Source organism: Balaenoptera borealis, assembly GCF_965194805.1.
Source record: "Balaenoptera borealis genome assembly, chromosome: 5".
In the NCBI taxonomy this organism is placed as follows: domain Eukaryota; kingdom Metazoa; phylum Chordata; class Mammalia; order Artiodactyla; family Balaenopteridae; genus Balaenoptera; species Balaenoptera borealis.
In genome coordinates, this window is record NC_138862.1 from 48,370,710 (window position 1) to 48,397,554 (window position 26,845).

General features: G+C 40.2%; 1 protein-coding gene across 4 annotated transcripts in view; it reads left to right on the plus strand.

Moving 5' to 3' along the window:
* Positions 1-26,845, plus strand: part of TMEM45A (transmembrane protein 45A) — an 84,999-nt gene that overhangs the window by 25,578 nt on the left and 32,576 nt on the right. Inside the window, exon 1 of one of the 4 annotated variants that reach the window (XM_082392205.1) lies at positions 23,461-25,732. The exons of the other annotated variants lie outside the window; for them this stretch is intronic. The gene's annotated coding sequence lies outside the window, so the exon portion shown is untranslated. Of the gene's footprint in view, positions 1-23,460; positions 25,733-26,845 lie in introns of those variants that run through there. 4 annotated transcript variants of the gene reach the window in all.

The window sequence follows — 26,845 nt, forward strand, 5'->3', positions numbered from 1 at the left end:
TGGTTTCCTTGTTTGTAAAATGGGGTTAATAATACCAGCTTCCCAGAGTGGTAAGGATTTAATGAAATAATGTTAGCAAAGAGCCTAGTGCAGTATCTGTCTCCCGGTAGAAACTCAGTAATAGTTACCTTTAGTTTATCAACTCTTCCTCTAACCCTCCTTCCCTAGCATTGGAGTCATGGCCTGCTGTTCTCAACTCCCATAGTCATAGTGTTTCCACAGCCTGCTTATTGTAGGTTGTGGCTGATTGAGACAAAGCTAAGACTAGCCTAATTCTGATGATTCTATGGACATTTCATTTCATTTTATGTTAGGATCTAGCATTGTAGTTAGATAGGCAGAGTAGATGTGTGAAGGAATGTGTCTTAAATGCTGAATTCTACTTTACTTGATTTGTGACATTTCCCCCTTTTGGGATCTATAGGAATCTGGCAGCTAAAGCATAGGTCCTGGTATCCACTCTTTCCATGCATCCATCCATCCATCTATCCATCCATCTAGCCATTCATCCTTCCATCCATTCATTCATTTATCTATCCAACACTTAGGTACCAAACTACTATATGCCAAGCACAGTTCTAAGAGCCAGAGATTAAACAGTAAATAAAAACAAAAAAATCCTGCATTCATGGAGCTTTTATTCTAGTGAGGGGCGATGCAATCAACAGAATAAGTCAGTAAATTCTTTAGTATTTTAGATGGCGAATTATTATGCGAAAGTAAAGCAAGAAAAGGGGATGGGGTGTTGAGGCACTTCGGGGTTTTCAATAGGGTGATCAGGGAAGGCCTCATTGAGAAAGTTTTTGAGCAAAGGCTTAGAGGAGATAAGGGGGAAGAGCATTTCAAACAGGAGAAGCAGCAAGTGCAAAGGCTGGAAGGTGGAGGTAAGCCTGGTGTGCAAGGAGAAGCAGGGAGGCCAGTGTGGCTGGTGGAGGAGAGGATTAGGAGAAGATGAGGAGAGGAGGCCGGAGGAATGACAGGGGCTAAATCACGTAGGGCTACGAAGGCTCTTGTGAAGACTTGGGCCCAACCTACATTTCAATAGAATAACACTGGCTCCTATGTTGAGAACCATCTGAAAGGACAAAGGTGGAAGCAGAGTCCAGTTAGACCACTGTAATAACCCAGACCTGTACCAGAGTGGTCACAGAGGAGAGGGTGAGGAGTGGACAGGTCCTGGGCATATTTTAGAGGTAGAGCCAACAGGATTTTCAAAGGGATTAGTTGTGAGAAGTGAGAGAAAGAGTGGAATCAAGGAAGACTCTACATTTTGGGGGGTGAGTAACCAGAAAGATGAAGTGGTCATTGAGTGGGGAAAACTAGAGCAGATCTGTTCAGGGATGTTAAGAGATCTGTTTTGGAAGGGTTTGGATTTGAGGTGTATATTAGACATCTGAGTGAAGATGCTGAGTGGGAAACTGGATATAGGAGTCTAGAGTGAAGGTGGGAAGGCTGGGCTAAAGATAAAAATCTTGGAGTGGTGGACACGTGACATAATATTTAACGCCATGAAGCAGAATGTGATCCCCCAGTACTGAGGGTATATAGAAAAGAAAAGAGTTCTAAAAACTGAGCCCTAGGACATTCTAATTTTATGGAGCTGTGAGATTAGGAGAAAGCAGAAAAGGAGGGACCAGTGAAGAGGAAAAACAAGGGAAGAATATTTTCCAGCAGAGAGGCACTGATACCTCTGTGAATTTCTACTAGTGGCTCAAGTAAGTTGAGGACAGAATAAGCTATTGGGGGTCTTTTGTGACCTTGACAAAAGAGCTAGAATCAGGTAGGACCAGTAAAGAAGGGACAGATTGAAGTGGGGAAAGGTGAAGTTAGAGACTATTAAATTGCTGCCAATCTTCCTCACTCCCAATCCAGAAGAACCAAACCCCTCAACTTCCCATTTTTCTCATTCATCTTTATTTATTTATTTTGTCACCTCTATTAATCTTCGTAAGCGACCTTAAATTCTTTTGGAATGGGCTGGAAAGCAAGCAAGATGGCATGCTCCCCCCAAATAGGTTTGTCTCCCGCCTCTGTTGGGGTACAGGGCTTGTTATTACTTCCCTTCACGTCTGATGGTAGAAATGTGGCCACCTGCCTGGTCCTGAGAGAGGGGGTGCCCCCAGGCACAGCGTGCACACTGCCTTACACAGGCCCTTCTAGGAGGTGCATCCGGGGCATGATGGTGGGGGGTACGTTGGAGCTTGTTCTCACTGCCTCTTGGTGAGGCCCCAGGAGTAACTGTGTTTTTGCACCTGTCTTGTTACAGGCTCAGAGAAAGGCAAATAGAACTCTTGAATTTGGGATAAACTAGAGGGATTTCAGAGGAGAGCAACAGAGTGAGCAACATGATGGTGAAAGGAGGAAAGAAAATCGGTATACATGAGAAAGCTTCTCAGCTGTGGCTATGAAGATTCCCGTAGGCCTACATTTCAGAAGTGACTGTGGAATTTGGCAGGTGTTTCAGGGAGGCTCCTTTTCCGGCCCAGGGCCAGAGGATGACTCAGCTGGCTTGGACACAGTTGGCTTTTGTTGAGGTACCAGGAGAGCTCCCCTGCAGGGTACTGGACACAATTCCCAGTAAACAGGAGTGTCTGTTGACTCCTCCACTTCCCCCCTGTTGATTTGCTGAGGCTTCACCATTTTTGGCTTATGAAAACAAGAATGCTTTGGGAGCACAGAATATGATTTTGGGGTTTTCCTTTAGGACTGTGTTGGGATGCTAGTAGATACCAGACACAGGACAAATTGGTGGGGCCCCCTCTTTGCTGCCCCTGCTGGGTTCTGGAAAGTGATACTGTCCGCTCTGCTGTTTATGTGACCTTATACATTGGGCACCTACCAGCAGTGCCTTTTTTAAAGATAGATTTTTTTTTTTTTTTGAGGAATTTTAGGTTCACAGCAAAATTGAGCAGAAAGTCCAGTGAGTTCCCATACACTCCTGCCCTCCGTACACGCACAGCCTTTCCGCTGCAGAGAGGTGCAGTTTGACAAACCTACACTGACACATTATTATTGCTCAGGGTTCCTAGTTTACGTTGCAGTTCACTCTTGGTGGTGTACGTTCTATGGGTTTTGGCAAATGTATAATGACGTGTATCTACCATTATAGTATCATATGTAATAGTTTCACTGCCCTAAAAATCCTTGGTGCTCTGCCTGTTCAACCTTTCCACCTTTGTAACCCCCGGCAACCACTGATCCTGTTACTGTCTCCATGGTTTTGTCTTTTCTAGAATATCACATAATTGGAATCATATAGTAAGTATCCTCTTCAGATTGACTTCTTTCACTTAGTAATATGGATTTAAGTTTCTTCCATGTCTTTTTGTGGCCTGATAGCTCATTTCTTTTTATCACTGAATAATATTCCATTGTATGGATGTGTTACACTTAATTATCCATTCATCTACTGAAGGACATCTTGGTTGTTTCCAAGTTTTGACAATTATGAGTAAAGCTATTCTAAACATTCATGTGCAGGCTTTTGTGTGAACATGTGTTCAACTCCTTTGGGTAAATACCAAGGAGCATGATTGCTGGATCATATGGTGAAAGTATAATTCATTTTTGTGGATTTTTTTTTTTTTTTGACCGTGCTGTGTGGCATGCGGGATCTTAGTTCCCTGACTAGGGATCAAACCCGTGTCCCCTGCATTGGGAGCATGGAGTCTTAACCACTGGACAACCAGGGAGGTCTCAAGAGTATGATTCATTTTTAAAGAAGCTGCCAGATGGTCTTCCAAAGTATCTGTACCATAGTGCTTTCCCATCAGCAATGAATAGGAGTTCCTGTTGCTCCACATTGTCACCAGCATTTGGTATTGTCAGTGTTCCAGAGATTAACCATTCTAATAGGTGTGTAGTGGTACCTCACTGTTGTTTTAACTTACAATTCCCTAACGACATGATATTGAGCTTCTTTTCATATGCTTATTTGCCATCTGTATATCTTCTTTGGTGAGGTGTCTGTTCAGGTCTTTTGCCCACCCACGTTTAAATTTGGTGTTTGTTTTGTTTTCCTTTCTTTTTTATTGAGATAAAATTGACATATAACATTGTATTAGTTTAAGTTGTACAAGATAATGATTATGTATATATATCGATATATGTATATATTGAGAAATGATTACCACAATAAGGTTCGTTAACATGAATCATCACACTCTGTTACAATTTGTGTGTGTGTGTGTGTAATGAGAACTTTTAAGATCCACTCTCTTAGCAACTTTCAAATACATGCTATAGTATTATTAACTATAGTCACCATGCAGAATATTACATCTCCAGGTTTTATTTATCTTATAACTGGAAATTTGTACCTTTTGACCACCTTTACTTATTTTATTCCTCCTCTCCCACCAGCCTGTGGCAACCACCAATCTGTTCTCTGTATCTATGAATGTGGGGTTTTTTAGATTGCACATGTAATTGAAATCATACAGTATTTGTCTTTCTCTCTCTGACTTATGTCACTTAGTATAATGCCCTCATGGTCCATCCATATTGTCGCAAATGGCAGGATTTCCTTCTTTTTTATGGTTGGATAATATTCCATTGTGTGTGTGTGTGTGTGTGTGTGTGTGTGTGTGTGTGTGTGTGTGTGTGTATCACATTTTCTTTATCCATTCACCTGTCAGTTGACACTTAGGATGTTTCCACATCTTGGCTACGGTAAATAATACTGCAGTGAATGTGGGAGTGCATATATTTTTTTGAGATAGTGATTTTGTTTCCTTTGGATAAATACCCAGAAGTGGAATTGCTGTATCATATGGTAGTTTTATTTCTAAATTTTTGAGGAACCTGCATACTGTTTTCCATAGTAGCTGTACCAATTTATATTCCCAAGAACAGTGCACAAGAATTCCTGTACTTCACATCCTTGCTAATGCTTCTTATTTCTTGTCTTTTTGATAATAGCCATTCTAACAGGTGTAAGGTGTTCTCTCATTACAGTTTTGATTTACATTTTCTAGTGACTAATGATGTTGAGTACCTTTTCATGTACCTGTTGTCCATTTGTATGTTTTCTTTGGAGAAATGCCTATTTCAGTTCCTCTGCCCATTTTTAAATTGGATTGCTATTTTTTTGTTATTGAATTATATAAGTTCTTTATATATTTTTGATGTTAACTCCTTTTCAGATATATGATTTGCATATATTTTCTCCCATTCCATAGTTTGCCTTTTTATTCTGTTGATGTTTTCATTTGCTGTACAGAAGTTTTTTAGTGTTTTTTTAAAAAATTTTTTTTTCTATTTCTTTATTTTATTTATTTATTTATTTATTTATTTGGCTGTGTTGGGTCTTCGTTGCTGCATGCGGGCTTTCTCTAGTTGCGGCAAGTGGGGCTACTCTTCGTTGCGGTGCATGGGCTTCTCATCACAGTGACTTCTCTTGTTGTGGAGCACGGGCTCTAGGCACGCAGGCTTCAGTAGTTGCAGCACGCAGGCTCAGTAGTTGTGGCTCACGGGCTCTAGAGCGCAGGCTCAGTAGTTGTGACGCACGGGCTTAGTTGCTCCATTGCATGTGGGATCTTCCTGGACCAGGGCTTGAACCCGTGTCCTCTGCATTGGCAGGCGGATTCTTAACCACTGCGCCACCAGGAAAGCCCCAGAAGTTTTTTAGTTTAATGTAGTTCCATTTACTTTTGCATATTAACTTTGTATCTTAAAATCTTGCTATAAATGCTTATTACTTCCAGTTTTTGTTGATTCTTTTTGGATTTTCTACACAGATGATCATATCATCTGTGAACAAAGACAGTTTTGTTTCTTCCTTTGCAATGTATATTCTTTTATTTCCCTTTCTTATCTTACTGTATTAGTTAAGATTTCCAGTAGTGTTGAAAGTAGAGGGAGTACCTTTGCCTTTTCCTGATCTTAGCAAGAGAGCTTCTAGTTTCTCATCATCAAGTATGATGTTAGCTATAGATTTTGGTAAACAGTCTTTGTCTAGTTGAGGAAGTCACCTCTATTCCTAATTTGCTGAGAGATTTTTTTTGGTTTTTAACATGAATCGGTGTTGGATTTTATCAAATGCTATTTCTGTATCTATTGATATGATCATGTGAATTTTCTTCTTTAGCCTATTGTGATGGATCACATTAATTGATTTTCAAATATTGAAACAGCTTTTCACACCTGGGATAAATCCCACTTGCTTGTGATGTATAATTATTTTTTATACATTGTTGGATTTGATTTGCTAATATTTTGCTGAGGAGTTTTGCATCTATGTTTATAAGATATATTGGTCTGTAATTTTTGTTTCCCTGCAATGTCTTTGTCACATTTTGATGTTAGGATACTGCTGGCCTCATAAAATAAGTTAGGAGTACTCCCTTTGCTTCTATCTCCTGGCAGAGATTATAGAGAATTGGTATGATTTCTTCCTTATATATTTCATAGAATTCATCAGTGAACCCATGTGGGCCTGGTGCTTTCTGTTTTGAAAGGTGACTAATTTTCTATTCAATTTCTTTCATAGATTTAGGGCTATTCAGATTGTCTATATCTTCTTATGTGAGTTTGGTAGATTGCGTCTTTCAAGGAATTGGTCCATTTCATCTAGGTTATCCTAGAATTTGTGGGTATAGAGTTGTTCATAGTGTTCCTTTATTATCCTTTTAATGTTCATGGGATCTGTAATGATGTCCCCTCTTTCATATCTGATATTAGTAATTTGTGTCTTCTCTCTTTTCTCCTTAGTTAGCTTGGCTAGAGGCTTATCAATTTTATTGATCTTTTCAAAGAACAGGTTTTTGGTTGATTTTCTGTATTGGTTTTCTGTATTGATTTTCTGTATTGGTTTTCTGTTTTCAATTTTATTAACTTCTGTCCTAATTCTTATTATTTCTTTTCTTCTGCATACTTTGGATTTAATTTGCTCTTTTTTTTTTCTAGTTTGCTAAGGCGGAAGCTTGGGTTATTCATTTTAGATCTTTCTTCTTTTTAAATATAAGCGTTTAATGTTTGAAATTTCCCACTAAGCACTACTTTTGCTGCATCCCACAAATTTTCATAAGTTGTATTTTCACTTTCATTTCATTTTAATTTAATATTAAAAAATTCTTATCAGTTTTTTTCTTTGTCCCTTGTGTTATTTAGAAGAATGTTGTTTAATTTTCATGTATTTGGGTGTTTTCCAGTTATCTTTATCTTACTGATTTCTAGTTAAATTTCATTGTAGTCCGAGAGGATATATTGCATGATTTCTATTCTTTTAAATTTGTTAAGGTGTGTTTTATGGCCCAGAATGTGATCTATCTTGGTTACTGTTTCATTTGAGTTTGAGAAGAATGTTGTTGGAGGAAGTAGTTTATTGATGTCAATTATATTCAGTTGGTTGATGGTGCTGTTGAGTTCAACTATGTCCTTACTGATTTTTTGCCTGCTGAATCTGTCCATTTCTGGTAGAGGGTGTTAAAGTCTCCAAATGGATTCATCTATTTCTTTTTGCAGTTCTATCAGTTTTTGCTCGTGTTATTTTGATGCTCTGTTGCTAGGCGCAAATTCATTAAACATTTTTATGTCTTCTTGGAGAATTGACCCCTTTATCATTATGCAATGCCCCTCCTTATTCCTGATAATTACCCTTTCTCTGAAGTCTGCTATGTCTAAAATTAATATAACTACTCCTTCTCTCTCTCTCTCTCTCTTTTTTTTGGCCACACCACGTGGCTTGCGGGATCTTAGCCCCCAGACCAGGGATCAAACTCTCCTGGTCTCTTGTGATTAGTGTTAACATAATATGACTTTCTCCATCCTTTTACTTTTACTCTGTATGTACCTTTATATTTAAAGTGAGTTTCTTGTAGACAACATATAGCTGCATCTTTTTAAAATTTCTGGTCTACTCTGACAATTTTATCTTTTAATTGATGCATTTTGATCATTGACATTTAAAGTGATTATTGATATAGTCAGATTAATATCCACCGTATTTGTTACTGTTTTCCATTCATTGCCCTTGTTCTCTGTTCCTATTTTGGTCTTTCCCTCTTTCTCTCCCTTTTGTGGTTTTACCTGTAATGCCTTTTTACATAACCAGCTGTATTCCTCCCCCCACTCCGCCCCCGTGGCACACACACTCCAAAGGAACCTCCAAATCTGTGCAGCTTGATGTGAGCTGTTGTGGGACCTCTGGTTCTAGTTTTTTCCCTGCATCCATTGGAGAAGCAAGCAGACACAGGCTGCCAACCTGGCTTCATCCTTTTGGATAACTGCAGCTTCTGCCTTCATCATTCCCTGTCTCTAAGAGAGTGGGAGCAGAGTATATCATCACTAAGAAAAATCTCTCACTTTTCCTGTCTTGTTCTAAGAGGTGGAGGGATAAGTGGAAGTAAAAAAATTAAGGTCTTCATGGTGGCACTGCCAGGCTGGGATGTGAAGCAACTTTTGCAGTATCAGGGTGGGATTCACATCAAGGAGATTTCCTGATTCTTCTTTGGCCCATGGTGGATGATGAGTGGGTGAACATTTTATTAGCTTTCAGGATGGAAGATATTTGTTTTCTAGTCATTTCCAAATGTTGAAGAACACCTTTAGAAGCTGGGGGCAAAGTTTAGAGAGTGGAACTCTGTGAAGGGCTTGGATGTCTTTTAACTTGGGATTCAGAAGAGCTTAAATTTCTCTGGCATGTGCTTAGTTCTCTACTGGCAATATTAGGCAGATGGAGTACAGGTGACATCTGCATCTCTGGCTGAGGTTGGGTGTGGGGTAATTAGCTTTAGTTTCCTCTTTTTGATATCAGCCCCACCCTGGCATGATTTATTTGGATCTCAGATGTTAGCTGCTGCTTCTTCTTCTTCTCAATGGCACTCTATTTTATTTATTTATTTATGTTTTCGGAGTTAGCTACTTCTTGGCTAGAGCTGTTAGAATGCCACGCTGACTTCAGCACGTACACACAGACCCTTGGGGCTATTGACTCCATATCACTTTGTGCCAGCTGGGTCTGGCCTTCTCCTGCCCACTCAGGCCACAGCAAGGTGCTGCCAGCCAGAGCCACTCTGATAGGCGGGACTGGTCTGGCACCTGTTTAGAGTGACCAGAACCTCCTTGCCACATTTAGCTCCTGCCTTGCTCCTGTACCCTGGCTCCAGGATACTCCTAAGCCCATTTACCATGACTATGAAGAGTATTTCTGACCAGCTTAATAATGTGGGGAGAGGTGTTTGTTGTTGATTGTTTATTGTTTCTGGTTGAGTAGGAGTTCAATAGAAGCCGCGCTTTCCTAACACCTCTAGTCCTCTCTCAGGTAGCATTGTGGTTCTCTGGTTATATACCTGCCCAGCAATGTTCAACCTTGTGTTCAGATCTACCCTTGAAAAGACAAAGGCTGGGAGTTCCCTGGTGGCCTAGTGGTTAGGATTCCAGGCTTTCACTGCTGTGGCCCCGGGTTCAACCCCTGGTGGGGGAACTGAGATCCTGCAGGCTGCGCGGTTCAGCCAAAAAAAAAGGCAAACAGTGGCAGGTGAGTACACGTTGGGCATGGAGATATTGCGCCCAGCTCCCTGACAATCATGCCCTCTTCCCCCTCACTTTCCAGCTTGTGCATGATGCTATAATGATGGTATGCATGAGAAATTCTATGAGATTTTTGATTCCTAAGAACTAATTTCTCCCTGGGCCATACCGTGCTAAGAGGGGAGGGGGTGGGTGCTAGGCAGTGGTTGTAGGGCTGACTCTGGCCCCTGACCTGCCTCTCAGGATCAGGAAATATGGGCTATTTGGGGGATAAAGTGTCACTTGCCTTGATTTGTTTGTTTTTCAGGAGTGTGCCTTTGCTGAGAACCTGGGCCTTACTCTTACGGGTTATTGTTATTTACTTATTTTTAATGGTACAACACCCTAGTGTTCCTTCTTCCATCTGAACTCACAGAAACACTCACACAAATAGGATGATCTTGGTCTGTACATTTGAGAGCTTGCAATTCTTGTCCTAGCTGCTGTCGTGTCTTCAACCCTCTACCCACTTGGTCCTGTCAAAATGAAATAGTTTTTAAACATCTTAAGTCTCCGGTGTTGCTCATTCATCTCACATAGTCTAACTCAACGCTTCTCAACATTTATCATGCCGCAGTACACCTAGACCATGACACCGTGTAGGTGAAAGTGCTCATTCCTAGGCAACAAGCCAGAGGAGGTCTGGCTTCCATAGGCTTTGGCCCCTCTTACACTCACCTGGCTGCTCCTGGGCCTGAGTGCATTTATATTTTCCTCTGGCACAGCTGTACCCACCAGGGGCACACCAGCATGATGCATCAAAGGTTAGAGGCTCTGGCGCAAGACCTAGTATAGACCACAGTCTCAGTGCAGTCAACATCTATAAACATCTTTCAAGGTATCCTCAGAGGGTGAACATTCTTGCCCAGGGTGTTGTGAGTTAGGGAGAACTAAGTTCCTGTGGTCCTGCCCTTTGCTCAGTGCAGTGTGCCACCATCTGCCCTTCTGGGAGGTAGATGGATACCAACGCTGCCTGTCCCCTGTCCCTTCCAGGTCAGCGAGCCTGGGCTCCTTGGCTCTGTGGCCACATTCTGATGCTTAGCATGCTTCCTCCTACACTACATTCTTAAGTATTTCACAATTTCCACGTATTCCTGCCCCCCTGGGAGCTAACATGGAGGCTAGTCCCAGCTTTGCTACATCTTCTGCACAGCTTAGAACATTGCTTCTTATGAAGTGGTTGAAGGCATCCCAGGGTGCTCTGCTGATGCTGTCTGCTCCTGTCACTGTGACCCATATCCTGACAACTGGTCTGATGGGATGCGGATATTGCAAGAGCACACTAGTCCTCTTTTAGTTCTTTGGACTACGTGGTACCAGGTATTTCTTCTTACACTCAAACAGGGCTATAAGCATGCTCATCAAGCCATCCATTCATTTATTTACTTATTTAACAAGCCATTCAACAAATGCTGGGCAATGAGGATGTAAAGATAAGAGACATAGTTCTTGCTTTCCAGAAGCTCACAGTCCAGTGAGGGAGACCCTAGATGTGTAATGATGGTATACATGAAAAACTCTGTGGGAGTGCCTTGGGAACACAGAAAAGGGGACCCTCACACTTGGAAAGTGGGTCAGGGAGATTCCTTGGCCGAGGTGAGATGACGGCTGAGTTGAGTTTTTTTCTATCTCTTTCTTCCTCCTTTTTTCTTGAATTGAGTCATGCAGGATGTGTGTTATTGGTTGAAGGAAAAAAGGGTTCCAGGCAGCAGAAAAACTGTACAGAGCTAAGGAGGCATGTTAGAGAGCTTGGCATATCTGGGGAACTTTAAATGCCACCATTTTGCTTGGTCATAGGGTTTAATGGAAGGCAACAATGGGATAAGAATCCCTCTAAAATACATCTGGAGGAGGAAGTGGACACTCCCACATTAGCCTGCAATGGTCAGACTATACTTTTGAAATGAGAGTGTCTGTGAGATTCAAAATAATATCTTATAGGAACCCTGGGATGTCTCACTTGGAGGAGAGAGAGGTTAGACAACAGTGTGGCCTGACTAGACTTGTTAGGTATGGCTTCTGTGAGTGAGGCAGCACAGTTGGGTAAGGGAGATTGGTTCTGAATCTTGCTTCTTTCACTCAAAAGAGAAGATGATGTTGGGACAGTTATAAGACATCGCCAAACCAATGTCCTCATTTATAAAGACTGTTCTCATAATACCTACCTCACCAGGGTTGATATGAGAATTAAATTACGTAATTTATTGATACATGAAAGAACTTAACGTAGTAAATACCGGGCAAAGGTTCGTTTCTCTTCCCTTTCTTTTCCTCTCTCCCTTTCCTCCATCTTTCTGCCCTTCCCACCCTCCCTTTTTCATGAATTGACTTTTTATTAAGTAAGGAGTACATGTCAAGCATCCTGCAAGGATCTATGTTGTCCATTACAGCAGCCACTAGTCACACGGGGTTACAGAACACTTGGCATGTGGCTGGTCCCAACTGAGATGTGCTGTGAGTGTGAAATACAGAAGTTGAAGACTTAGTACAAAAAAGGGAATGTAAGCTATCTCATTAATAATTTTTTCTATAGATCATATGTTTAAATGATAACATTTTGGATATATGTGGGTACATAAATATGTTATTAAAATAAATTTCACCAGTTTCTTCTTACTTTTAAAAATGTAGCTACAGGAAATTTAAAATTACATACGTGGCTTACATTTTATTTCTATGGGGCAGCACTGTGTGGGCTTTTGGGGACTCAATGGTGAAAAGAAAACTGACTTTGCAGTACTTATAGTCTAGTGGGGGAAAGTAGAAAACTGCCACTGACAACAAAAACAATAAAAGGAAATAAAAGCTAAATGGAGAAACAACAAATAAAAAATTTCACCTTGTAGTAAATATGGTGAAGAAAAGTTTCTATGCAAGGAAAACTGAAGGACCTAATTTAGATTGACTGGTCATGGAGGCCTCTCTGAGGGAGAGATGTTTGTGCTGGGCCTCCAGGGAAGCCTTCCTACATGGCATTTCCAGGCAAAGGTGGGAACATGGCATTCCAGCCAGAGGAAACAGACTGCCAGTCAGTATTTACTGAGTCTACCAACCCCCCAGCATGTGGTCGGCAATGGGGAAAAACTGCGGGGCTGCCAGACACAGGGGGACTCCGTGACTCCTTTGAGCTTGTGGTCTGGAAAGGAGACAGAAGAGGCAGGTACCTCAGTGTACAGGACTGGGACAACTACCAGCTCTGGTAGTGTCTTTCCTCCTCTCTCTGCCAGCCTCAGACCATCGTGGACCACAGTCTTGGCTATGCAAGTCTGTAGGGCTGGTCAGTTCTTCCTTCTTGGTGGGGAACACTCACATTCGGCTCTTTTTCTTTGTTCCCACTGCCCTGTCCTGACTCAGACTCATCTCAGAAATGAGTGTCTGCAATAACCTCTTAACCAGTTTCCTTGCCTCCGACCTCTTGCTTTAATATCTTTAATATCTTCTGTGCATTGGTGCCAAATTAATCTTCCTGAAATACTATTTACTATGCAACTTCCTTGCTTCAAAGCTTTTACTAGCTTCCTGATACTGGCAGAGGAGCAGCGTGCCCAGAGCTGCGGCACCTCTCTCTCACTTTTCACCCTTTACCTTTCCTTCCTCGGGTAATGACAGTTCCCAGAGAAGCAGGGCCCACAGCAGGAAGGGCAGCCTCTTCAGATGGTCTTGAGTAAATTTTGAAGCCTCACCTCTGGCCATCTTCCATAATTCCACTCCTGCCCCACCTCGCCCTCTGGGCCAGGCATGCTGGAGTCCTCTTTGTCCTTCACACACTGAGTTTCATTGTCTCTGTGGAAGGGCAGGAGCATATTAGTAAGAGCATGGGTTCCAGAGTCAGCCAGACCAGGTTCAAATCCCAGCTCTGCCATTTAACTTGCTGTGAGAACCCTTTCAATAAGCTATTAATCTTTTCTAAGCCTTACTTTCCTCCTATTAATACCAGGAACCTAATAGTAATTTGTACCCCATTTGAAGCCATGGATGTGCTGATTAACAGTGATGTCTCCTTTCATCCTGTGTCCCTAGTGCCAGTTAACAGCCTCTTTTCACCTGGTGATGGGCTGTGGTCCTACTTCTGTGCAGCTGTGATGTGGGCTGGAAACACTGGATGGGGACAGTGAATAGTGATGTCAAGAAGATGGATGGAATATTATGACATAGTATGAGTGTGTTTCATGTTTGGTAATTGCAATCATTGTTGCTTTTGTTGTGGTCATCCATGTACAATGCTTGGTGTCAGTCTATTTATCTCTTGTAAAAATAAAATACAGTGTGTGTGTGTGAAAAAGAAAAAAAAGAAGATGGATGGACCTCAAGAGACCATCCAGTGTGGGACCCCTGAGGCCCCCCAGTGTGTCCAAGTAGGTCCAGAGGAGTTAGTCAAAAAGCATATATATATATATGCCTTTGGGGGTATTATCCACACAAGGAATCACTGAACAGAGACTTCACCTTCCTTTTCATTTATCTCTTTGGAAGATGTAGTATGTAGTGGGTAGCAGGTTGTCAACAAGAAAGGAATATAATATCTATTCCAGAATTAGTGCCCCATAAATATTTGTAAAGTGAGAATACATGAAAGCTAATAAAAAAGTAAGTTTTCAACAACGCCTTTATGGAGATCAAAATGTCTATAAATTACCCCATCTAAATTACTGTAGTATTTGACTACAGGAAAAGAAACAAAACACCAACAGAAATTCAGAAAATATCTTGTATGTTAGGTCCTTAATCTATATTTGCTAAATCTGTTGAAAGGAACAACAAGAATAATATAGTGCCCATCACATATGACCGCTTTTACGACAGTTTTTACTTTGGGTTCCAAGACTTTCCTCTCTTATTCTACTTGCTCAGAACCAATTTGCAGAAGAACCAGTGAAGAAATAGTGATTCAGTGGCTCTGATGTCAGAATGCTGGGAATCATGAAGTGGTTGGAAGAAACACTGGAAATCCTCCTCGACCAATGGTTCCAAACTTATCATATGAGACCGACCCATTTTTAACATCATGGATTTCTAGCATTCCTCCCAACTGCATCCCACAATTTGATTGTGGCTATACTTCTACAATCTGTTGATTGAGAAAAAAAGACATAGCCATACCAATTCAGGTGGCCTCTTATAATGGAACCTTGGCCCAGAGATCCTCAGCTTACTTGATGGGACCACCAACATTTTAGACCAAATTTCTCATTGTATAAATGAGACACAGGGCATTTTTGATTAAGAAATAGAAAGGGTGTAATTCGGAAAAGCATAGGATGTTTAAATAGAGTTCTGGTAATATTCAGAAGTCACAACCGAGTCAACTTGGGATCTCTTACTTAGAGAAACATGCTAATGGATTTCATTCTTGGGGAGACAAAAACCCAGAAATTTCATTCTTGGGTTTTTTCCTTTTATTTTCATGTGGTGCTTCACCATTTCTTCATTAGCTTCATGGGTATTCCTTGAGAAATCTCCACACTGAGCTGTTGCAATATTCTTTACCCCATGGAAATACCTTCATGTGTTGCCAGATAAAACACAAGATACCAGTGAAATTTGAATTCCAAATAAAGATGCAATATATGGGACATACTTAGGCTAAAAAAATTGTTCATCTGGAATTCAAATTTCACTGGTATCCTATACTTTATTGTTGTTGATAACTGTGGCAAGTAGACCTACCTAAGTGCTGAAGGGCAGGAAATGAAAACCTGGGTGACAGTCTTGCAAAGCTGTCAACACTGGTTATTGACATGTTTTCTGGGGACCTTTCAGATTTCTGTCAAAGGAAGGCTCGTGTATGGTTTTCTCAGGGAGGCTTACTGTACTACAGAGACACGCAACCCAACTCAGACACTGGCAGCCCAGGCAGCAGTTGCTCATTCCTCTTTATTCCCTTTGTTCATTCTCATTTACCTTGAGATTTTGTCATGAACTTGCATACCTGACCTTTTGGGAGGGGGGGGGGCAGAAGCAAAGATGGAGATTTTTTTTTTCCCCTGAAATAATGGCTTTAAGTGTAGGATCAGGGGACAGGGGAGGAGGCAGGAGGGCAGGCGACTTCAGCCACTCAGACCCCCCCATTTTCCTGTACAAGAGTCACAGCATTTCCCATGGAGCATAGCGAGCTACAAAACTCTGCTTTTTCTTGTCTGAACTTGAATTTACAGGAGGCTGGAGTTTAGATGCCTATTTCGGTCTCATTTTTCCCTCACACCATTTTTCTTTCCCTCTATAAAGTAGATGGAAAAGAAAAACTGGCATTGGACCATTTTTCTTTTCATTAATTTAATTTATAAAATGGGATATCCTACGGTTTTTCTTTACTCCAATTGTAAAATCAGTGAATTTATTCCAAAAACATGCAGAATACTATGATAAAGGCAAAGAAACAGTTCATTTGATGGTTATTCACATTGAAATCCTGTCATCTAAGGGCAGACCTGTGGAAAGAATGACTTTCACAACAGACCCTAAGGGTCAGAGAGGTTTTCCTTTCTAGGAGGTTGGAAAGAAAGCTCTGCAAATCAGGCCACTTGTTGGATGGGATTTTGTTTTCTGCCCAGAAATGGGCTTTTGAAGGTTAATTTTACAAAGTTCTATGATGGTGAATGCCAGTGTCTGCCCCACCCATAAAGTGAGACCTCAGATGTTAGGTTGGTAGGAGGTAAATATTTGGAATCAGAGGGTAGGAAAAAATAAAAAAACAGAGAAGTTAGTGGTAGGCTCTAACAATTGACAGAAGAAACCAAGGACTAGAAGGCAGTAGCATGTGAGTTGGCTTAAAAGTTGGGCATTGCTTTAATTCATTAATCAAACATTTCTGAGTGCAGTCTTGGTGCTTGGATGAGTATGGAGCTCCTGGCTAGTGAGAAGAGATTGAGAGTAAAAGTATAAGAAAAGTGCTGTGGTAAAGGGATGTGCAGGTGCAGTGGGACCAGAAAGGCTTCAGTCTAGATCAGACTGGAAGTTCAAGGTCAAGGGAAGAGTCACCTCCAAGGCCAGCTCCTTTGAGCTTTAACTTCTCCCTTATTGGTCACAGCCTCAGATTTCTCAGGATAGCCTTGATTTTCCATATGCTGTGCTGTCATCAAGACCTGTGACAAAAAAAACAAAATCAAAAACAGGTCTCTTTCATTTCTTTTTATCTTTCCCAATTTTTAAGTAGAAAATGTCAAGACACAAAATAGTATAATATACCTATTAGCCAGTTTCAACAGTTACTAACTCATGGCCAATTTTGTTTTATCTGTTTCCTTACTCATTTCTCCTCTCTCCCAGATAATTTTGGTATTAGAATTCTCCAGAGAAAAAGAACCGAAAGGATGTGTGTGTGTGTGTGTGTGTGTGTGTGTGTGTGTGTGTGTGTGTATGAATATATGGAGAAAGAGAGAGAGATTGATTTAGTTTAAGGAGTTGATTCTTGAGATTATGGGGGCTGGCAAGTCTGAAATCTGTAGGGCAAGCCAGCAGGCTAAAGACTGAGGGAAGAGATGGTGTTTGTTGCAGTTTCTATTGGGAAGAAAATCTGGAAGCAGAATTACTTCTTCCTTGGAGAAACTCAGTCTTTTCTCTTGAGGCCCTCAACTGACTGAGCACACCACCTCCCTGCCCCATGCTCCCCCCACTGCCCTGTGGAGGGTAATCTGCTTTTCTCCATGTCGACTAATTTAAATGTTGATCACATCTAAAAAATACCTTCACAGCAACATCTAGACTGGTGTTTGACCAAAAACTGAGTAGCATGAGTTTAGCCAATTTGACACACAAAATTGACCATCACGATTTGGAAACTAATCCAAGTCATCATATTATTTGGTCCATAATATTTTAGTATATATCTTTTAAAAATAAAGATTAAGAAAAAAGCCTTAAATACAATATGATTCACCCCTATAAAATTAAAAGTCTTGAACTATTTTTGTGTGAATTAGGATCTAAATAAAGCTCATACATTGCAATTATAGATAGGACTCAAGAGTCTTTGTTAATACACAAGTTCTCTCTTTATTTGTTTGTTTTTCTTACAGTTTATTTGTTGAAGAAGCCAGTTTGTCCTGTAGGATTTTGCATTATTTGGTTTTACTGGTTGCGTCCCTATGATGTCATTTAACATGCTCCTCTGCCCCTATGTTTGCTGTAAATTAAGAATTACGTAGAGAGGTTGGATCACACCTAGGTTCACTTTTTTTTGCAAGAATACTTCAGGTGCATCTTGTCGCGTTGTCTTTCTTTGTTATCAGTCGTCTTTGTTCATCATTGCTTGCATTTATTAGTTCATCAGGGCTTGTAAAATTCTAAATTCTATCATTTCTTCTGTATTTATTAGCTAAAATATTTATATAAAGAGGAATTTCCCCTCATGAACTATTTGGGTACAGTTCTTCCTAATTCTTTTTCCCAGTGTTTCCCCAGGTGGAGTTAATAAATTTCTAGGCGTCTGCTGACATGTTCTTGAGGGGTGGGGAAGGAGGTCTGCAAGCTTTCTATTATAATCATCTAACTGCATTTTCATCTCAGCAATTACTGAGAAATATTATAAGCCTATTCTACATCACCTGGGTGAGCATCTGGTATCAGAATTCAGCCAAACATGTCAGTGCTGAAGCTTACATTTTTGTACAATACTTAAGATCATGATAGGGGCATGTAGCACTGATTTAATTATCAAGGGTTGATGAATAAAGAAGACGGGCTTAATATGCTAGACAACGTTCCGGTGGATTTTAGTTTGAATAGAGAGCTGAGTCAGTTTGGGGGGGGACACGGTAATATACATCTTCTGGACCAAAAAGCGTATGTGCTGTAGCTGTCAGTTTCAGAGTTACGTGTGAAAGGCCACTTATTTTAAAAGAAATAATTGTCTATTTGATTTGCATTAATTTATTTGATTTGTGTTGGTTTTGTAGTTTTTGCTTCTATTTAACTTGTAAATTGGTTTTATTTTTGTAGTTGTCCAAGTACATATTTTTACTATTTAAGAAAGTTCATAATAAAAGCAATTTGCCAACATACTGGCTCTAAAAGAATTTTTTTCCTTTTAAAATGTCTGTACCTTACAGACAGTTTGAGAAACAGTGCTTTATGCCATTCTGGCTTTCCTAGGGCTATTAGCTAATCCCACCTCTAGTGTAATTTGTCTTGTTAAGGAGTGAGCTCTTTTTTTTTTTTTTTAATTTATTTTATTTATTTTTGGCTGTGTTGGGTGTTCGTTTCTGTGCAAGGGCCCCCTCCAGTTGCGGCGAGTGGGGGCCACTCTTCATCGCGGTGCGCGGGCCTCTCCCGCCGAGGAGCACAGGCTCCAGACGCGCAGGCTCAGTAGTTGTGGCCCACGGGCCCAGTTGCCCCGCGGCATGTGGGATCCTCCCAGACCAGGGCTCGAACCCGTGTCCCCTGCATTGGCAGGCAGACCCCCAACCACTGCGCCACCAGGGAAGGGAAGCCCCCAAGGAGTGAGCTCTTTTATGAGCTCTTCAGGGGTCCTCTGGTGCAGCCAGGATTGAGAAGTAGACAACGCTAAGCCCTTGAGTCTCCCTCAGTGACGGAACCTGAGAGTCTAAAGAGGCTCCATCCGCTCCCGTTCCCTTCTCCCCCCACCGTCTGTTGCTGATTTTTAAAGTTTTTATTTTTATGACTGTTAGAGGCCCTCCTTCTGACTGGCATTCCTAAGGCGGTACGGCAGGCTGAATAACGCCACCCCCGCCAAAGATGTCCAGGTTCTAATCTCCGGAAACCGAGAATGTGTTGCCCTGCATGTGTAGGGAAGGCAAAACTAGACTTCTACCCATTTTAGGTTTTCAGCTGGGATTTTTAAACAAAAAGACAGATTAACAGGAGGAAAAACTAACAGTCTTTTTTTTTTTTTAAGCACATGCAACACCCATCATGTGGGAGAAACCTCAATGAAAAATAACTCAAAGCAGCAGCTTAGAATTCTGGCTTATAGAGCATCGTCAACAAAGAACAATAAATTTGTAGAGAAATGATAGGACAAAGGAAAGCAGTTTAGGTTTCCAAGGGCGGCAAACTGTGGGAAGATAAACATCTGAGAACTAATGACAAAGATTTGTTTGACAGATTCCTCTTGCCACCTCTGGGCTGATAAGAATATGTCTCCAGTGAAAGAAGAATGTATATCCTGCCTCTAGGAAGTAATGAGGAGGGCAGAGAGCTTCTCCTCCATTTGCTGCTTCTTAATTGCCTTCAGCTCAAAATTATTTTTATGTCAAAGAGGCATATTTTGGGGTGATGTATTCTGGTTTCCTTTAGTTCCCAATTTGAAATTTTATTTTTAGAAAGTGTCACATATTAGCAGCTGAGTTTGGTTAGAAGTTGTGAGATAAGAGATCAGCAAAGGGGGAGAAAAACATAGATAGGAACAAGCAGAAAAGGATGAATTTAAGTACATTGTTTCCTATTTTATTGAATCAGTCTCTTAATTTGGGAATAGGTCAGTTCAGTTCAACAACTGTGTCTCATTTCAGAAGGTGGTGTTGTGGGTGAGTTTCCACCTAAGTTAAGCCACTATGTGGTCCAAGCAACCAGGGATTTAGTAAGAGGCATTTTTCTAAAAACAAAAGAAAAATGAAGTCTAATGGTTGGAGTAGACTATAAAACTGCTTGTTGAGTCCAGATGGCAGTCAGCTGAGCAGTTTTCTAGATATTGGGCTCAAAGCATCTTTTGCAGTTTGAATGTCTCTGGGGATGTCATCAGGTGTGTTCCAGTAAACTTTCTGAGTGGCCCACACAGCAACAGGCATGAAGGTTGTCCATACATGAGCTGTTGTGATATTTCTGTTTATATCAAGTTGTCCAGCTTCAGCTTATACGGTTTTGGGAAAAGGGCAGTTTTATTTCTTAGTGATTACAAGTCAGAAGGGTGGGAGAAAACTTGGAGGTGTTAGTTTGGAGAGTTGTGGCCAGATATTGGAGGAAACTAAAAGAATTTGGGATCCACTCCAGTTCACAGGTAAATAACAAAACCTCAGTGACAGTGAACAGGGCTAGAATCTAATGTCCACAAAGGGGTGTTATAGTTTTCCATTGAAACACCATTTTTCTCTCTACAATCACCCCCATTTTTACCAAAGATAGTCATAATAAGACTAATTGGCTTGCCAAATAAGTCTAATTTCATTAAACTTGGTCTGATTATTTACATAAATGCAGCAAGAATAGAGATTGATCATGTAAGCTTTTTTCAGTCTGTTTTGCTAGAATTTTTGATAAAGAATATGAGATTATTCTGGAAGCCAAGCCAAGGACTCACTTGCAATGCCTATAGATTTAGGTAAATTCCTCTCTTCCTGAGGTCTAAAATGTCATGAGGTTCTGGATCTGCTAGGAAATGACTTTCCATACTCATTGGTTAGGCTGGGAACCCTATAAACAAGATTTACCAGGTAGTTTTCTGAAGGGAGGTTTTATTGGCTCCATAAAGTCAACCTTAGTTTCTTAAAACCGTCTGGTTATGTCCGAGTCTATGAACATCATTCTCAAATGTAACATTCCAGTCAAAGTCTTGGTAATATAACCAATATTTCCCATTGTGTTCTGTTCTAAGGAAAACAGATTCTCACTGAGTCTATGCAAATAACTATATTGCTGTGAAAATAAGAATACTCAATAAGAACTTCTGAATTCTTGAGGGATCAGGTAGGGAGAAAATTCTGTTTACAAAGATATAATTTACCAAGTTGCTGTTAAGTTATAAATAGCTTGATAGAAAAGAGAAAAAGTTTTTCTTAAATCTGGAAAAACAAAACATTAATGAACTGGCAATGTTTCACAGAAAAAAGTAATAGAAAATTATAATCATCCTCATCAGTTCAGTCAGTCCTATGTAATTAATTCTTGTTCTGCTTGACGTTGAGTTAGCAGTTTTATGAATCAGTTTCTCCGTAACAATTCTAGAAATTCTTACTTAGTTCAATGGTATGATCTTAGAGTTATCAGAAACCTGTATTCTAGAGTACTTGTCAAGGTCTTTTCCATAAATCTCTTTAAAGACACAGCAATTTTGGGTCATAGCTGCTTGTTAAAGCTTTCAGGAAAGCATCAGAATAATACACTAACTTTCTGTGAATGCCAGGAGACTTAAACATGGCCATGGTTAAAGTTCTGATAAGAATTCATTATAATTTAATTGACAAGGAAATTTAGTTATTTATGAGACATACAACATTTTAAGATGATAGCTGGAATTATGACTGATAGCATACTAGGAATGTCAGATTTTATATGATTTCTGGACTACTTATAATAGTAACATACACCCATACAATATATTATAGGTATATATTGTATAATATTTTATACAATATAATCTAAAGAAGGTTTAGTATCACTTCTTATTTCCATGTAATTTAACATATTAAATAAGCCTAATTAGTTTAACCCTTCTCTTTTGAGAGAACAAATCCTTCCAGATTTTACAGGGGGCCTCTGGAAAATCCCAAAGTTAGGTCCAAATCAAAAAGACTTCATTTAGAGTTTGGTTTTGAGAAGTTTGTAAAAAATGTCAAGAGGTTTAGAACACTTGATTTAATAGGATCAGAGGTCATTGTGAAATAATAGTTACCCATTTAACCACAGTGACAATAAAAAGATTTCAAAGGCAAATACAGAAAGTTACATGTTGTAAAAAAACCTTAGCTCTCTTAATATTAAGACTCAGTTTTTCTTCAGTAATCGAACATCTGATAAAGACAACATGAAGCACAGAAAATATATATTTTTTAACATCTTTATTGGAGTATAATTGCTTTACAATGGTGTGTTTGTTTCTGCTTTATAACAAAGTGAATCAACTATACATATACATGTATCCCCATATCTCTTCCCTCTTGCATCTCCCTCACTCCCACCCTCCCTATCCCACTCCTCTAGGTGATCACAAAGCACCGAGCTGATCTCCCTGTGCTATGCTGCTGCTTCCCACTAGCTATCGGTTTTATATTTGGCAGTGTATATATGTCCATGCCACTCTCTCACTTTGTCCCAGCTGACCCTTCCCCCTCCCCGTGTCCTCAAGTCCATTCTCTAGTAGGTCTGCATCTTTTTTCCCGTCCTGCCCCTAGGTTCTTTGTGACCACTTTTTTTTTTTTTTTTTAGATTCCATATATATGTGTTAGCATACGGTATTTGTTTTTCTATTTCTGACTTACTTCACTCTGTATGAAAGACTCTAGGTCCATCCACCTCACTACAAATAACTCAGTTTCGTTTCTTTTTTTGGCTGAGTAATATTCCATTGTATATATGTGCCACATCTTCTTTATCCATTCATCTGTTGATGGACACTTAGGTTGCTTCCATGTCCTGGCTATTGTAAATAGAGCTGCAATGAACATTGTGGTACATGATTCTTTTTGAATTATGGTTTTCTCAGGGTATATGCCCAGTAGTGGGACTGTTGGGTCATATGGTAGTTCTATTTTTAGTTTTTTAAGGAACCTCCATACTGTTCTCCGTAGTGGCTGTATCAATTTACATTCCCACCAACAGTGCAAGAGGGTTACCTTTTCTCCACACCCTCTCCAGCATTCGTTGTTTCTAGATTTTTTGATGATGGCCATTCTGACCTGTGTGAGGTGATACCTCATTGTAGTTTTGATTTGCATTTCTCTAATCATTAGTGATGTTGAGCATCCTTTCATGTGTTTGTTGGCAATCTGTATATCTTCTTTGGAGAAGTGTCTATTTAGGTCTTCTGCCCATTTCTGGATTGGGTTGTTTGTTTTTTTGATATTGAGCTGCATAAGCTGCTTGTATATTTTGGAGATTAATCCTTTGTCAGTTGCTTTGTTTGCAAATATTTTCTCCCATTCTGAGGGTTGTCTTTTTGTCTTGTTTATGGTTTCCTTTGCTGTGCAAAAGCTTTTAAGTTTCATTAGGTCCCATTTGTTTATTTTTGTTTTTATTTCCATTATCTCTAGGAGGTGGGTCAGAAAGGATCTTGCTGTGATTTATGTCATAGAGTGCTCTGCCTCTGTTTTCCTCTAAGAGTTTTATAGTGTCTGGCCTTGCATTTAGGTCTTTAATCCATTTTGAGTAGGTGCACATAATCTGTTTGGACTTGTTTTGATACAGTAGTTAACAGCTAAACTTGTTACATTTCTCTTTTTCCCAAGAGAAAAGAAAAAAAATCTTTTTAAGTTAAGGGGTTTTGACCAAGGGTCTTGTAAACCAGTACTTCTTATTTGGGAAGGGGCTCTGATTTAGCCCCTCAGGGGATATTTATCAATATATGTAGATATCTTTGACTGTCACAACTGGCGGAAGAGTGCTGCCAGAATCTAGTATGTAGAGGCCAGGGATGTTGCTAAACATTTTGGAAAGCACAGTCCAGCCTCACACAACAAAGAATTATGGGCGTGAAATGTTAATAGTGCTGCTGTAGAGAAATTTTGCCCTAGACTAGTGTTTCTAGTTTTTAATGTGCATATGAATTACATGGGGATCTGGCTAAAATGATTCTGATTTGACCTCATGTCCCCAAAGGATAGAACTGGGCTACAGAGTGTTCTCTGTAGATAGGCATCCAGATATCATTATGGATAGAGCTCTTGATAACAGCAACTCCTTCTTTAGAAGGTGTGATGCAAATGAACGTGTCAACACTATTGATTCAGGTGTGGATACTGCATTTTGGCTGTACATTGCTTAGTAAGTGAGTCTAGGCTGCAGGATGCCTGCACCTCTGCCCTGAAGCAGAGTGACATAGCTTTCTCTTCTAGGCAGGGAGTGGGTAGCAGAATACCGAGTTTGGAAGTCACGTTTTTGTGGAAGCAGTTTGTCAAGACTGATGAATGTTCTGGATCTTCCCTGGGACATCCAAGAGATTCAGGTTGGCTATGAGGCAGGGCTAACGGAGAGTGAGATTTGAATGTCACCAGAATGAGGTATTGAAGGAGCTGGAGGAGTCCCCTTTGCTGGACATCTTTAAATAAAAATTAGATTCTTATACTGTGGAAGGGTTTAAGGGGTATTAAATGAGTTAAAATGCAAAGCACTTACTTGAATGGAGACTGGTAAACAGAAAGCAATCAATAAATGTTAGCTATTATTTTGACACATATGATTTTTAAGTTTTTTTTGTTGCTATAACAAAATAGATTTAAATATTTTTTGTTTTTACACATGATAGAATTTCATTTCCATACTACATAAAATACCCATGAAAATAGAGTATTCAGGAATGGAGTGGATCCACAAAGTTGTCAGGAATAAGCTTCTTTCAGGTTCACTGTTCCTTCTCTTCAATATGGGCCTTATAATTTAAATAGCTGCTAACCTGGTGGTCCGGTGGTTAAGACTCTGTGCTTCCAATGCAGGGGACGTGGGTTCAGTTTCTGGTCGGGGAACTAAGATCCCACATGCCATGTGGCATGGCCAAAAAATAAATAAATAAACAAAACGAAGAATATATTAATTAATTAATTAATTATTAGCTGCTAAGGCTCCAGCCATCAAAATCATGTTCCAGGTTGCCAGGAGAGAAGGAAGGGCAGAAATGTTCATTCTCCCTTTTCAATTAGCTCCATTGAAGTATAATTTACATGCAATAAAGTTTATCCCTAAATTTTGTGTGTAATTTGATAATTTTTTTGACAAATGTATACACTTGTGTAATTATCTTCACATTCAATATGAAGAATATTTCTATATGTTCTTTTCATCTTGAAAAGTTCCCTCATGCTCCTTGCAGTCAATCCCCTTCCCCTTCCCCCCAGGGAACCACTGAACTGCTTTCTATCATGACAGTTTTGTCTCTTCTAGAATTTCATATAAATGGAATTGTACTCTTTTGTGTCTGGTTTCTTTCACTTAGCACAATGCTTCTGAGATTTATCCAGTAGTTTCAGTAGTTTGTTCCTTTTTATTTAGAGATGTATCAGTTTGTTCACACATTCACTGGTTGGTGAGCATTTGGGTTGTTTCCAGGTTTTGGTTATTATACATAAAGCTACTATAAGCATCCGTGTAAAAATCTTTGTGTGGACATAATTTTAATTTCTCTTGGGTAAATACCTAGAAGTGGAATTGCTAAGCTGAGTAGTAACTGTATGTTTAACTTTATAAAAAGTTAAAAAGTGACCAAAAAAAATGGTACAAAAAAAAAAAATGAACCATTTTGTGTACCATTTTGTGTCCCCACCTGCAGTGTATGACATCCAGTTGTCCACATTCTTGCCAACATGTGGTATTGTCTTTTAAACTTTGGCCGTTCTAGTGGGTATGTATTGGTATTTGTTATTTTAATTAGCATTTCCCCAATCAATAATGATATTGAACATCTTTTCCTGTGCTTCTTTGCCAATCGCATATAAAAGTTGTAATTTTTCACAGATGACTAGACCTTTGTCAGATGAAGTCATTGCAGACTACTCAGGCCAGCTTTCTTCTTTATTGGCAGCCCTGTGCATTCTGACTTTGACTACAGTAGTAGTAAATAAATACTCTGGCTACGTACAAAGCTTCACCTCCTTTACATGTGCTAACAGCTCAGTGATAGACAGTCACAGAAGGAGGAGCCCTTTCCCTGTAGTGTTTAACCTCCTCAAATGTACTTGATGAAGACTATTTGATGGGACTATTCAGAAACCTTTTCTAGTCTCTGCCCTTATCCATGAGGAGGCCACATTTAAATCTGAGCGTCTTAATGCCCCTTTGCTTGTCTCCACATACTCTAAGCCTTTGGTTCTCAAAACTCAAGAATACATAAAAATCAACTGGTGAGTGCTTGTTAAAAATGCAGACTTCTGGGGCTTCCCTGGTGGCGCAGTGGTTAAGAATCCACCTGCCAATGCAGGGGACACGGGTTCGAGCCCTGGTCCGGGAAGATCCCACATGCTGCGGAGCAAATAAGCCCATGCGCCACAACTACTGAGCCTGCGCTCTAGAGCCCACAAGCCACAACTACTGAAACCCGTGCGCCTGGAGCCCGTGCTTCACAACAAGAGAAGCCACCGCGATGAGAAACCCGCGCACCTCAACGAAGAGTAGCCCCCGCTCAACGCAACTAGAGAAAGCCCACGTGCAGCAACGAAGACCCAACGCAGCCAAAAATAAAATAGTAAATAATAAAAATAAATACTGGGCCTCCCCCTGCCGATTGATTCAGTAGATATGAAGTGAGCCCAGGAATCTGCATTTAATTAGCCTCTCCAGCTATTTCTGATCCTGGTTGCCACCTAGGCTAGGGTTTCAGGGAGGTGGGGTCCCAGGCAGGAGCTCATCATTCATTAGCTATTTATTGAGTGCTTACTAGGTGTGAAGTATTATAGGGGATATGGCCCTTGTTCACCAAGAGTTTACACTGAAGGAGGAAATAAGACTTGAATGCAGA